Source organism: Balaenoptera borealis (genome assembly GCF_965194805.1).
Source record: "Balaenoptera borealis genome assembly, chromosome: 4".
Classification (NCBI taxonomy): Eukaryota; Metazoa; Chordata; class Mammalia; order Artiodactyla; family Balaenopteridae; genus Balaenoptera; species Balaenoptera borealis.
Genome location: NC_138861.1, coordinates 88,285,203 through 88,299,098, shown reverse-complemented (window position 1 = coordinate 88,299,098; position 13,896 = coordinate 88,285,203). Strand labels below are relative to the sequence as shown.

General features: G+C 38.4%; 1 protein-coding gene across 3 annotated transcripts in view; it reads left to right on the top strand.

Annotated features, from left to right (window-relative positions):
- Positions 1-4,025, top strand: part of LOC309628069 (uncharacterized protein) — a 247,505-nt gene extending 243,480 nt beyond the window's left edge. For all 3 annotated transcript variants that reach the window (XR_014244114.1, XR_014244115.1, XM_082390783.1), the window contains one exon: positions 2,505-4,025. The gene's annotated coding sequence lies outside the window, so the exon portion shown is untranslated. The remainder of the gene's footprint in view (positions 1-2,504) is intronic.
- Positions 4,026-13,896: the final 9,871 nt, after the last annotated feature.

The window sequence follows — 13,896 nt, the reverse complement described above, 5'->3', positions numbered from 1 at the left end:
ATCTATTCATCAAACTGTCTATTTTCTGTTTGCACTACTGAAAAATGAGGTTCATGTTCATCTTGGTATCCCCAGTGCTTAGAACCGTGCCAGATCCCTAAGCTTCTGGCTTAATTCCTTCTACACTCTTCTCATTCCAGACTTCTCTTCGCCCTACTTCCTTGCACCCTAATTGAGTTCCCTGTCATGTGTTTGAGCAGATGGGAACTCCCACTTCCCCTGAAGCAGATGGCATCCTTCATGGCTAGTGTAGGCAGGGTATCAGTAGTCTGGGAGTTGAGCACATGATCAGAGTGTACAGGGCTGTGAAGTTCGGAAGAAGTTGAGTGGGAGAATGGGGAAGAAGGAGATGTCAGACAGGCCGGAAGTCAGCTGGACAAAGATGCGACAGAGGTGGCTATGGACATAGGGTGGATAACAAGAGTCAAGAGTCAGTTGACTTGCTGTCTAGCAAGAGCCTGACCTCAGCTGTCATTTCTTCCTGGATTAGCACAGCAGAGAGAAGCAAACAAGGCCAGGCATAAAAACCGTATATCTCATCAAAGGTCTGTTTCTTAGAGACACAAAGACAGCAGAATTAACTAAAACATCCATATGCTTGGTAATGCTTGTTAATACCGAGTCCCAAGAGCCAATGTAATCCAAATGGAAGAGGGGTCCATTTGGGCTTGAATTATCCCAGTGACATCTGAGCTCTCTGAGTTTTCTTAGCTTTAAAAGAAGGATGGCATATTTTTCCCTTCAAGTAAACCTCTGTTTTAATTGTCTCCTTTTAACATTTAGCTAAACTGACTCCACTTTAAGTATACCTGCAAACGAAAATGTCCTCACACAGAAGTGTGTCCTCAGACAGGCATCCACTGAGATCCCTATATCTTAGAACTTGACCTGAATGTTGTGATGAGTGATGAGTCAGGCAATAGTTTTCAGTCTTAACTACTTTCTTTTTAATTATTTGAAATATCTAGATAATCACTTGCTAATGGAGAACTAGCCATGGTGTTATAAATTGTGGTTTGTGGTTTATGATTGGCAATTGTGTTAACCCAACCCCATAAAGAAGTCCAAATCTCTTACTCTCTAATCAAAGAACTTACCAGGGCCCAGAACTATTGAATGGCAGGTGATGAGTGAGCAGGCAGGGAAGTGTTCAACCTCTTAGTTCTTCCACTCTACTCTTGGTCCTCCTGACTGAAAGTTTTCACCCTTGTCCCTCCAAACCATCCTTCCTCTCCCATTTAGTGTCAGATAAGTTTCTGGCTTCTCTCTCCCTCTCCCCAAGGACAGTAATATCTAATCATTCCCCACTTGGAGAGAAAAGGACCTTCAGGCAAGCTTCTTACTTGTCACTTACGTAGAAGACTTGTTTGAATCATTGTTTCTACTTTGATGTGAGGTGGTAGAGGGGGAAAGTCCCTCCTGGGTCAAGAGAGAGAAGGGGAGATAAATGCCCAGAAACAACCACATTATTGCTTGGATATATAACATTTACAAGGCTGCAAACAACAGAAACCACTTGAGGCATTTAGACAAACAAGGGGGACTTTGTTATAGAGGAAGTGTTTCTCTCCTCTTTCTATGGCAGGGAAAGACTGGGATGCAGGCAGACTTCAACTGTGACTTGGAGATTCAAGCTCTGTCTGGACCCATTTTCTACATCTTGCCTCTTGTCTACGTGTCTGCTGCATGCCTTTCCCTCTCTCTCACTCTCACTCTTCTCTCTTGCTTTCCAGCTCTTTCTCTCCTTCTGGTGCTTACTGCAGTCCTCGACCTGCTCTGACTCTGTCTTACCCAGCTTCCATTGCTTCTCTGGTGCACGTGGAAGAAACATGACCACTGATGCCTCCTGGATTTACCTGTTACAGGTCCAGACACCCAAATTCCCAGGGAAAGGACTTTGACAAGCCCACCCTTGAACTGATCAAAAGGGGAGATACTGATTTAGTGTTATATGAACACGGCAGCCAGAGCTAGCACTGCATCCATGTGAAAGTAGGTCACAGAGTGGGAGAGCAAGGAACCAAAGATGAGTGGCACACACAACAAATATCTACCATATAATTTACTTATAATGCATGGCAAATTGTCTTCCTAATTTGTGAGTGTCATGCCAGTTGCATAGTGTATTTCATCTCACTTGAGAACAAAGAGGAGCACTAGACCCTTGGAAATATTTGCAAACCTATCTATTAATACAGTAGAGATCATTCCGAAATCTGTATCAGCTACACTTAACTAAAGACGGGATCCTGCTTTTATTATTTCAATTGTGAGAAATTTCTTGGTGCTCTGTGTGGCTGCCCACAAGATTAAGTGCTTAATCTACATTTTTAACAGATGGAGAGCTCTCTTCACTTACTATAATTCTCATGTCTTGAGCCACATGGAGTAAGGGGATTAGAAAATAACAGTGCATAAAGTAAATATCTATTGCTGCTCCTTCTTTTTTTTTGAGTAAAATTTTAATGTTATTTTTTTCCTCCCTCTATCTGTCTTTCCTCAAGGTTCTTCTTCAATCAGTCTTGCTCTTCAAGTCTATATCCTTGGTGACATCACAGTACAAAAATGTAGTAGGTGCTCAATAAATTCTTGCTGAAATAAACTGTGTTTATCTAATAGGTGCAAAGTGTCACATGACTGATTTTGCCACTTCTCCACTGATGCAACAAGCAAATAGGCAAGAGATAGATGTTAACATATTTATCAGTTTACATGAGAAGTCCTTTATGGATATTTCTGTGGTATTATTCATGATTGTCCTTGCAACTCTAGGCTGTGAAGGTATTTACTTTTTGCAGAATTAACTGTAGTGTGGTTCCCTTAGCAAAATACTAAAAATATTCTGTTCCACATATGGCTTTCTTGGTGTTAATATGTGCCGTTGCTAGATGCAACTACTTGTCTTTTATTTTGAATATATTCCAAGATCATTTGAAATGGTATGGGCAATTCATTCTAGAAACATGTATTAAGAACTTCCTCTGTGCTAAGTGCTGTGTAATTCCAAATAAAAAGCTCAAATAAATGGTTATGGTAAGAAAATGTTTTTGCTTTTCACTCCTAGTAGACATTCTACATCTTTCCAAAAACCTAACTATTAAGGTAGGCTGTGTAAATTTTAATTTATAGCTTCTTCACTATTCCTATTTCCAAATGATTCATATTTCCCTATTCTTTCCATAATCATAAGAGTTTTCAGAAATTGAAATCTGCTCCCATATCTCTTAGTTATTTTCTCTCATTTTAAAATAGATTCAACTAAGACTTACATGTGCTAGTGGTAAGTGGTTTTGTTGTTGTTGTTGTTGTTTTCCTGACTTCTTAACTCAAATTTTTACTGTTCCCTTCTGGTGGTAGAAGGAAAGAAATATTTTTAACAGAAAAAAAAACTTTTAACTGAATATTTAAAAAATAGAGACTATTTTCTAGGAATAAGTTAACTGTTCTCTCTGTGTTTAGAGTTGTCTGCAAACCAGGTAGTGGAGCGTGGCTGCTATTAGGTGATTTTGGTCACTGTAATAACCAATACGGGGGGCTTCCCTGGTGGCACGGTGGTTAAGAATCCGCCTGCCAATGCAGGAGACACAGGTTCGAGCCCTGGTCCAGGAAGCCACAGGGACACAACTACTGAGCCTGTGCTCTAGAGCCCACGAGCCACAACTACTGAGCCCGCGTGCCACAACTACTGAAGCCTGCATGCCTAGAGCCCGTGCTCCGCAAAAAGAGAAGCCACGGCAATGAGAAGCCCGCGCAGCACAACGAAGAGTAGCCCCCACTCACCGCAACTAGAGAGAGCCCATGCGCAGCAATGAAGACGCAACACAACCAAAAATAAATAAATAAAATAAATAAATGTATAAAAAAAAAAACCAATACTGACAATGGACATGTAAAAAGCTTTCTTGAGGGAAAAGGTCCTTTCCTTAAGAATTGAAATTAATTAAGATATATATCTAATAAGAATGTGAAGGAAGTAGAGATTTTGATTTCTTCCAGCCAACACAGCATTAAATTTTTGCTTGAAAGTCCATATACATTGAAAGAATTAGCAATGCCTTGAAAGTACTCTCAGCAATCCTTTTAATTTAGTAACCTCTTCATGATGTAAAAATGACTCAAGTGTATGTGTAACTGCTTAATGAATTTCTGGAAAGAAGGGGGTCTTCATTAAAGCACGTCTGTGAAAACTCTAAATTCAGCAGAGCACAGGTTTAACTCCAGACGGCTATTAAAGCTTTGACATATTCAACAACTCCATACCCATGAAGTACTGTTTTACTCTCTGATAGACTTTGCGTACAATACTAATAGCATATTTAATCACAGGGCTTTAAGGTGTTACACAGCTACATTTGACAATCTTGATTTGTAAAATGAGATTCAGAAAGGTTAAGTGATTTGGATCCTATTCTTTACTGCCCTAATTAAGCTCGCAGGGCCCTGCCCAACCCATATCTGGGAGGAAAACAAACTGTGACACAGATAACACCGTCCATCTGGGTCACTGCAGCAGTTCTGAGTGATCCATCTGTACTGATACCAGAGATAGAGATTGGGAACACCCATTACTGTGCATCTGCCACCTCTACTCACTTTGATCTCCTCTTTTCCGAACTCCTGCTGTACTCATCCTTAATCCACACATTGGGCTATTAATCACGCATGGCTCTGCACTGTTGCTTAATCATTTCATGTTCATTTATTCTACTGACACATAATTATGAAACATTTACTGTGAAGCAAGTACTATTCTAGACTGGGGTGTGTGTGTGTGTGTGTGTGTGTGTGTGTGTGTGTGTGTGTGTGTTTGTATGTGTGTGTTCTTTTTAATCTTACTCATGTAAATACCTCCATCTTACTCAAAAAGAAAAAAAAGAACTTAAGGAAACTATGGCAGTGAGGAAATATGGTATCACCGTGCTCAGGAACTAAAACCTAGGAAATGAAGATAAGACTAATGTGGTGCTCGTTAAGATACTCCACAAATATTCCAGTTCTTTTCTCCTAGGTATATAGTTGAGTTGAAATTACCCTCTCTAAAGTTGGGTGTGATCATGTGACTTTTTTTTTAAATTAATTAATTTATTTATTTATATTTTTGGCTGTGTTGGGTCTTCGTTTCTGTGCGAGGGCTTTCTCTAGTTGCAGCAAACGGGGGCCACTCTTCATCGCGGTGCGCGGGCCTCTCACTATCGCGGCCTTTCGTTGCGGAGCACAGGCTCCAGACGCGCAGGCTCAGTAATTGTAGCTCACGGGCCTAGTTGCTCTGCAGCATGTGGGATCTTCCCAGACCAGGGCTCGAACCCGTGTCCCCTGCACTGGCAGGCAGATCCTCAGCCACTGCGCCACCAGGGAAGCCCCATGTGACTTCTTTTGGCTAATGAAACATGAGTTGAATTGATGTGTATAACTTCCAGGTGGAGGTCTTAAGGGCCAATAAGGCAATTCACCACATTCCTTTTATTCTACCTTAGTGATCATAGAAGTATATGAGAAAGTAATGCTTCCATCAACCAGGGTTTTAAAGTATCCACTATGAGCAAATCTCCTCTCCCAGCCTTCACTGGATATGCAGCATGAGTGAGAAACTTTTGTTGTATTAAACCACTGTGATTTTTAAACAGTTTTATTGAGGTATAATTTATATACCACAAAATTCTCCTGTTTAAAGTATACAATTCAATAGTTTTTAGTACATCTACAAAGTTGTGTAACCATCACCATAATCTAATGTTAGAACACTTTCATCAGAACAACATCATTTAGAAGATTTAATCAACAAGAACTCTCATACCCATGAGCACTCACTCTCCATTTCTCCTTCATCTTCCCAGCCCTAGGCAATCACTAATCTACTTCTGTCTCTATAAATTTACCTAGTCTGGGCATTTCACATAAATTGACATGTACAATATGTGGTCTTTTGTGACTGTTTTCTTTCACCAAGCATAATATTTTGGAGAGTCATACATGTTGTAGCATCTCTCAGTAATGTATTCCTTCTTATTGCTGAATACATTGTATGTATGTACCCATTTTGTTTATCCATTCAGCATGTGTTGAACATTTGGGTTGTTTCCACTTTTTGGCATTTATGAATACTGCTGTTACAAACATTTTTGTAAAAGTTTGTGTTGTTATATATTTTTATTTATCTTGGAATTGCTCTAGGTGAAATTGCTGGATCATATGATAATCATGTTTAACATTTTGAAGAACTGCCAAACTACTTTCCAAAGTGACTGCATCAGGGACTTCCCTGGTGGCACAGTTGTTGAGAATCTGCCTGCCAATGCAGGGGACACGGGTTCGAGCCCTGGTCCTGGAAGATCCCACATGCCGCGGAGCAACTAAGCCCATGCACCACAACTACTGAGCTTGTGCTCTAGAGCCTGCGAGCCACAACTACTGAAGCCCACAAGCCTAGACCCCGTGCTCTGCAACAAGAGAAGCCACTGCAATGAGAAGCCGGGCACCGCAACGAAGAGTAGCCCCCGCTAGCCGCAACTAGAGGAAACCCATGTGCAGCAACAAAGACCCAACGCAGTTTTTAAAATTAATTAATTAATTTTTTTTAAGAACAAAGTGACTGCATCATTTTACATTCACATCAGCAATGCTTAAAGATTCCAATTCCTTCACATCCTTACCAACAATTGCTATTGTCTGGCTTTTTTATTATAGTCATTTAAGTGGGTATGAAATGGTATCTTACTGTACTTTTGATATGCATTTCCCTAATGAGTAATGATGTTGTTCATTCTTTCATGTACTTATTCATCATTTGTAAATCTTTTTTGGAGAAATGCCTAGTAAATTCTTTGATCATTTTATAACTGGTATATTTCTTATTATTGAGTTAGAAAAGTCCATTATATAATCTATACACAAGTCCCTTATCAAATATTTGATTTGCAAATATTGTTTCCCATTCTGTGGGTTGCCTTTTCGCTTTCTTGGTGATATGTTTGCAAGAAAAAGGTTTTTAATTTTGACAATGTCCAATGTTTTGATTTTTTCTTTTATTACTTGTGCTTTAGGTGTTATATCTCAGAAAACTTTGCCTAAGCCAAGGTCACAAAGATTTACTCCTATGACTTCTTGTAGGAGTTTTATAGCATTAGCTTTTACTTTTAGATCTATGATCTATTTCAAGTACATTTTTATGTGTGGTGTGAGGTGGGGGTCTAAATTCATTCTTTTGCATGTTGATATCGTTGCCCCAGAACCATTTGTTGAAAAGATTCTTATTTCTCCTATTGAATTGTCTTGGCACCTTCATCAAAAAGCAATTGATCATAAACATGAGAATTTCTTTCTGGTCTCTTAATTCTATTCTTATAATTCTATTCTTTTTTTAATTGGAGTATAATTGCTTTACAATGTTGTGTTGGTTTCTGCTGTACAACGAAGTGAATCAGCTATATGTATACATATATCCCCTCCTCTTGGACCTCCCTCCCATTCCCACCCCAATCCCACCCATCTAGGTCATCACAGAGCACCAAGCTGAGCTCCCTGTGCTATACAGCAGGTTCCCACTAACTATCTATTTTACACATGGTAATGTATATATGTCAATCCTAATCTCCCAATTCATCCCAATCTCCTCTTCCCCCGCCATGTCCACATGTCCATTCTCTACATCTGTGTCTCTATTCCTGCCCTGCAAATAGGTTCATCTGTACCATTTTTCCAGATTCCACATATATGCATTAATATATGATATTTGTTTTTCTCTTTCTGACTTATTTCACTCTGTATGACAGACTCTAGGTCTATCCTCATCTCTACAAATGACCCAGTTTCATTCCTTTTTATGGCTATGTAATATTCCATCGTATATATGTACCACACATGTATCTATTCTATGCCAGTACCACACATAGTTACTGTAGCTTTGTAATAGGTTTTAAAATCTGGTAGTGTAAGTCCTTCAATCTTGTCATTCCTTTTTAAGGATTGATTTGACTAGTGTAGGTTTTGCATTTCCATGAATTTTAAAGTAAGCTTGTCAATTTCTGCGGAAGGAAAGAAAGAAAGAAAGAAGGAAAGAAAGAAAGAAAGAAAGAAAGAACGAAAGATAGAAAGAAAGAAGGAAAGAAAGAAGGAAAGAAAGAGGGAGGGAGGGAAGGAGGGAGGAAGGAAGGAAGGGGGAAGGAGGGAAGGAATTAGACCAGCTGGAATTTCAGGGAATTGCATTAAATCTGTAGATAAATTTGGGGAGTACTGCCATCTTAATACTGAATCCTCTGATCCATGAACATAGAGTATCTTCATTTATTTAGATCTTCCTTTATTTTTTTCAACAATGTCTTGTTGCTTTTGGTCTTGCACCTCTTTTGCTAAGTTTATTTTTAATGAACTTTTAACCTTTTGGATGCTATTGTGAGTGAAATTGCTTTCTTAATTTCTTTCTTGTATTATTCATTGCTAGTGTATAGAAGTGCAATTGATTTTTGTAACCTTGCTGAATTCATTTATTAGTTCTAGTATTTTTTAGTAGCTTTCTTGGGATTTTCTGCATAGAAGATCATGTTGTCTGCAAATATAAAGTTTTATTCTTTGTTTCTAATTTAATGCCTTTTATTTATTTTACTTTCTTAATTGCCCTCTCTAGAACCTCTGGTATGATACTGAAGAAAAGAATCCCTGAGATTTTGAGGTTGGTTGTTATTGCAACATAACCTTGCCTTTATATCAGTAATGCAAACATTAGATGGAACAAAATAGAGATGGATTCCATTTAGTTGGCAAAATCAGGGAAGGCTTTTGTGAGAGTGATTTGGGAAGGATAAGCCTTGAAGGATGGAAGTGAAGCCATTCAGTACCAAAAACTACAATATTGAGTTTTACACCTTGATTTAGTCAAAGTTAATCGGTAAATGAAGAGTAGAGAGAAGACAGGAAATAAAAGTTAAGAACAGAATATTTGTGAAAAGCTGTACTGGAGAATTGAGAATGAAAATAGAAAGATCAATCCAGAGGCTACTGGCTACTGCTAAAGCCTAGAGAGGAAATAGCAAGTGCCAGAGCTAAGAAGTAATTAATGCTGCCTGTTCCCAGATCCCTCCTCTGCTCATATTTAGAGCTTCAGCAGTACCTACACTGCATCAACCCAGGCTCCTAGAGTCCCCCAACTCCTAGCTAAAGGATATTTACTAGCTACTGAGCATGAATCTATTATGAGCCTTGTTCCTGGCTCTATTTTGATCTTGGACCTCAATATCAGGAACAGTATGAGTTTTCCACTTTTAAGTTGCAAGATAGCTTTTGACATTCTGTGATCTCCTTTTCTGCTTGGCCATAGGCCCAGGAATCAATGTACTTCTCTTGCCTTTTTTCATGTTGCTCTAGCTCATGGCTTACCTAGATTTTCTCATCTCAGCTAGACTGCCTGTAGAGTAAAATCCAACGTCCTCAGCTCCTTTTGGTAGACCTGCAACCCTCATCCCCAAACACACAAAACAAGACACAAACAGCCAAAATTCCTCAAATGGAATTGTAGTCATTGACTGGTTTGTTTGATTTTGTTTGTTTGTTTTTACTAGACCTTATCAATGTAAATTAAAATTTTTTAAAACTACAAAGTTTTAAAAATCTGACATAGTTTTGCTGTCACGATCCCCTTTTAAATTAATAACTATGTCTAGCTGGGCTTCTCTTCTAATAATAATCACCATCCCTGAGTACCAGGCACTGTGCTAAGTCCTTTAACACGTTTACTGTTCACCACTGAAAAGTAGTCGACTCATGTCCATTTCACAGAGAAGGACACTGAGGCTTAGAGAAGAAAATCTATTAGGCTATAGCCACAATTTCTAAATGTCGAAGCCAGTATTGGAACCTGTATTTATCAATTTGTTTCCAAAACCCACATCCTGCTATTATAGTCTACTACCTTTTTGAGGAGAGCCCATGAAACCCCTTTTAGATTCTTGCTCTGGCATTGTTGGGCATTGTGACTGTTTGCTTCCATGTAGCCCTTTTTTTCTAGAGTGTCAACTGATGTCTTTTCAAGTATGTACTTGTCTTACTGGGTTTAGTAATGTTTAAGAAACCTCTAAACTGATTGATGGTCATTTCATTAGAGTCTTCCTCTACACAGATAACATCTTTCTGGAGTCCCATACTAGATTGGACTGCCTGAGAACAGGGTTTGCCCCTGGAACAAAGAAATGCTTAACAGGAAGTGTTTAATGAATAAATGAACAAATAAAACAAGCAAATAAATAAAATGGATGAATATATGAATGGACAAGTTTAATACCTCATTCTTGCAACTGGGTTTTGCACTGTTTAAAGGCAATGCCACCCTGTAGCAGAAAGTGAATGGAGATTGAATCCCAGCTTCATTGCTTAACAAGCTCTGTGAGGATGGATCATTACTTAACCTCTCCAAGCCTCAGATTGTTCCTTTGTAAAATGAGTAACAGTATCATACGGCATATTGAAGGCCATATGAGATAATGAAGGTAATGAATGCAACACAGAGTAAACATTCATTGACTACTACCTCCGTTCCCTTACCTTTAAGACAAATTTTGCAACCTGAGTTTCCTCCTACTTTCCTTGTCTTGAGCTAGTTCTCCTTTGCCTGGATAATTACATTGGTATATGCTACCTAGTGTCTAGAGATGGAGTATATCATAATGTTTGAAACTCAGATTCTGGAACCAGACTGCCTGCATTAAAGTACATACCCCACCACATCCTGTGTGATCTAGGCAAGCATCTTGACATTACCTCGCCCCAGTTTCCTCATATGGAAAATGGGAATAATAATAGTGCCTTCTTCCCAGGGATGACAGCTTAGAATTAAATAAGTTAATGTCTATAAGCTCATAGAACCATATCTAGCCCAGTGAAAGGCATTTAAGTGTTTATTACTATTATTGTCATTGGCATTATTATTATTATTACTACTACTACTACTACTACTACCACCACCACTGCTTCAGGCACTTAAGTAAAAGTGCCCTACAATGTTCTTCTTGGAGATAAGAGAACTGAATCTCTGCCTTCTTCATTTGCTATTGATCTCCAACTACTTGATGTTTACTACTGAATATCACAAGTGCCAATTGCCTTTCTGTCTAAACTCTCTAAGTTTTTTGCTGCTGAAAATTATCCCCAAGTACTTGCAATATCCTGAAGTTAGTCTGTCTCAATTTCAGGATCTATTCATTCTTTGTCTGTCCCATTTTGAGATATATAGAGTTCTACTGTTCCAAAATTAAGTGGTCCCTAGATCACTGACTGGTGTGTGTGTGTGTGTGTGTGTGTGTGTGTGTGTATGTGTGTTTGTGTACAAATTACCTCTGCTGTCATATGGTTTCTGACTCTGCTGTGAACAGTCATTTCTCATTTCCAGATAGCAGCCCTTCCTCTTCTAATTCATTGTCTCGAATCTGCTGTGGTTCTGCCAACCAGGAAAACCCAGCTTGTTTGAATTGTGAATAAAGTACATGTGAAGAGACCCTGACAGAGAGCCTCTGGGATCTCCCATGAGTCAAGGTAGCAAGCAACAGTGTGTGAACATTGTAACATATAGTGTGGTTGCTTAGAGGATTCTTCTTAGCTCACTTTCTTATTCTTGGTTGTGGTCCAAAAGAGGTGAGCTTTTTCAGGTATCTGAGTCTTAAAGAGGTAGAGCATCATTATCCTAATTTTATTCTAGAAATGCAAAAAGCATTCAATTCATCCCTTGTCCACAGCATCCAGATGTTCTGGGCCATATAAGAACAGATACTGTACACTTGCTCGGGGAGGTGTGTAAAGGTTTTAACCATCTGACCTCTGAACCTCCTTCTAGTGTTTAGAAAACTCTGTACTGCCTGAGTCTAGATGCAGGACAGATAGTCACTCTCCCTGGCTTCCTGGCCTCAGAATCCAGAGTGAAGATTACAGGGCAATAGTGATGGCAACATCTAGTGCCCAGTGGCAATGGTGCCAGTGGTGGTATCCAGCGAATGGTACTGGTGGTGGCAGGGGTGTACTGCAGTGTTCAGGCTGCAACAGCAGCAGTGTCAGTGCTGTCCTAAGTGTCTGTTCTTGTGACACTACATTGTGGATCCAATGAGCTGACCTCTTCTGGTCCCCTCCCATTTTCCAAGCCTGGTTTTTCATCCCTCCCAGCAATGTTATTACTATCCAATAATTTTCCAGAAAATTGCTTATATGCTTAAGCCAATCAGCACCAGTTTTGTTGTTTTCCACCAAAAACCCTGTGTTGGACAGATGGCTGATTTATTATTTTCTATCTAAACCATATATAAAGCAAACACTTGATTTCAAATGATAGTTTATTCTTTGAATTGAATTGTACCATATATTGGATTATGGTTAGTAAATTTTATTGTCATATCCTTATTAGCACAATTATTCAGAAAACGTGGCAAAATTCTATTTTGACTTACCACTTCTTATTTATTATAGTTTTACTCCCCTGAGTATCTTATAACCCAGCAAGTAGTGTTCAAATCATTTTTAAAAATCACTTTTCCCCTCTGTTTTCTTCTAGGACTTTTACAATTTCAGGTCTTAGGTTTAATCCATTTTGAGTTGATTTTTCTTCATGGTGTAAGAAAAGGGGACATTTTCATTCTTTCGCATATGGATATCTAATTTTCCTGACAACACTTATTGAAGAGACTATCCTTTCCTCATTTTGTATTCTTGGCACCCTTGCTGAAGATTAGTTGACTGTGTATGCATGGGTTTATTTCTGGGCTCTCTATTTTGTTCCATTGGTTGATGTGTCTGTTTTTATGCCAGAACTGTACTGTTTTGATTACTATAGCTTTGTACTATAATTTGAAATCAGGAAATGTGATTTGAAAAACAAATGTGCTTTGTTTTGCTTGCTCAAGATTGCTTTGGCTCTTCAGAGTATTTTGTGCTTCTATATGAATTTTAGGATTGTTTTATCTATTGATCTTAGCAATGAGATTTTTGGCTATGACACCAAAAACACAGGCAACAAAAGCAAAAATAAACATGTGACATTATATCAAACTAAAAAGCTTCTGCACAGCAAAGGAAATCATCAACAAACCAACAGAATGGGAGAAAATATTTGTAGACCATATATCTTATAAGGGATAAATACCCCAAATATATAAGGAATTCATACAACTTAATTGCAAAAAAATAAAGTAAAATAAAATAACCCAATTAAAACATGGGCAAAGGAACTAAATCAATATTTCTCCAAAGAAGACATACAAATGGCCAACGGATATATGAAAAGATACCAATGAAAAAATGATGACAATGAAAAAATCATTGTCAGGGAGATGTGAATCAAAACTACAATGAGATATCACCTCACACCTATTAGGAAGGTTGTTATTTAAAAAATGAAAGACAAGGGTTGGCAAGGATGTGGAGAAAAGAGAATCCTTGTACATTGTTGGTAGGAAGGTATATTGGTACAGCTTTTATGGAAACCAGTATAGAGGGTCCTCAAAAGATTAAAAATAGAACTATCATATGACCCAGCAATCCCACTCTTGGGTATATATTCAAACAAACTCATTTAAGCTCTCTGAGCCTCTTGTACTCATCTTTAAAACTGAGCTGTTAATAGAATTAAATGATATGGATTTAGCTTTTGCTCAGTAAAAATATAAAAACCAATGTAAATAGGCAATGTACCTAACATTGCCATCCAAGTAGAATGTTTTATACACTATATTATTTGGTTTTCCTAACAACTAGTATAAAATGTATAGAAAATGCAAATGATGTTTATCAATTTGGCCAAATGGATCGTGTTATATATTGGTAGCCATGTGGTATATTATAATTAACCTATAGTTTGGTGTTCAGAGATCCAGTTTTTAGACTGGTTCTACCATCCACCAACTGAGTCAACTTGGACATGCCATTAAA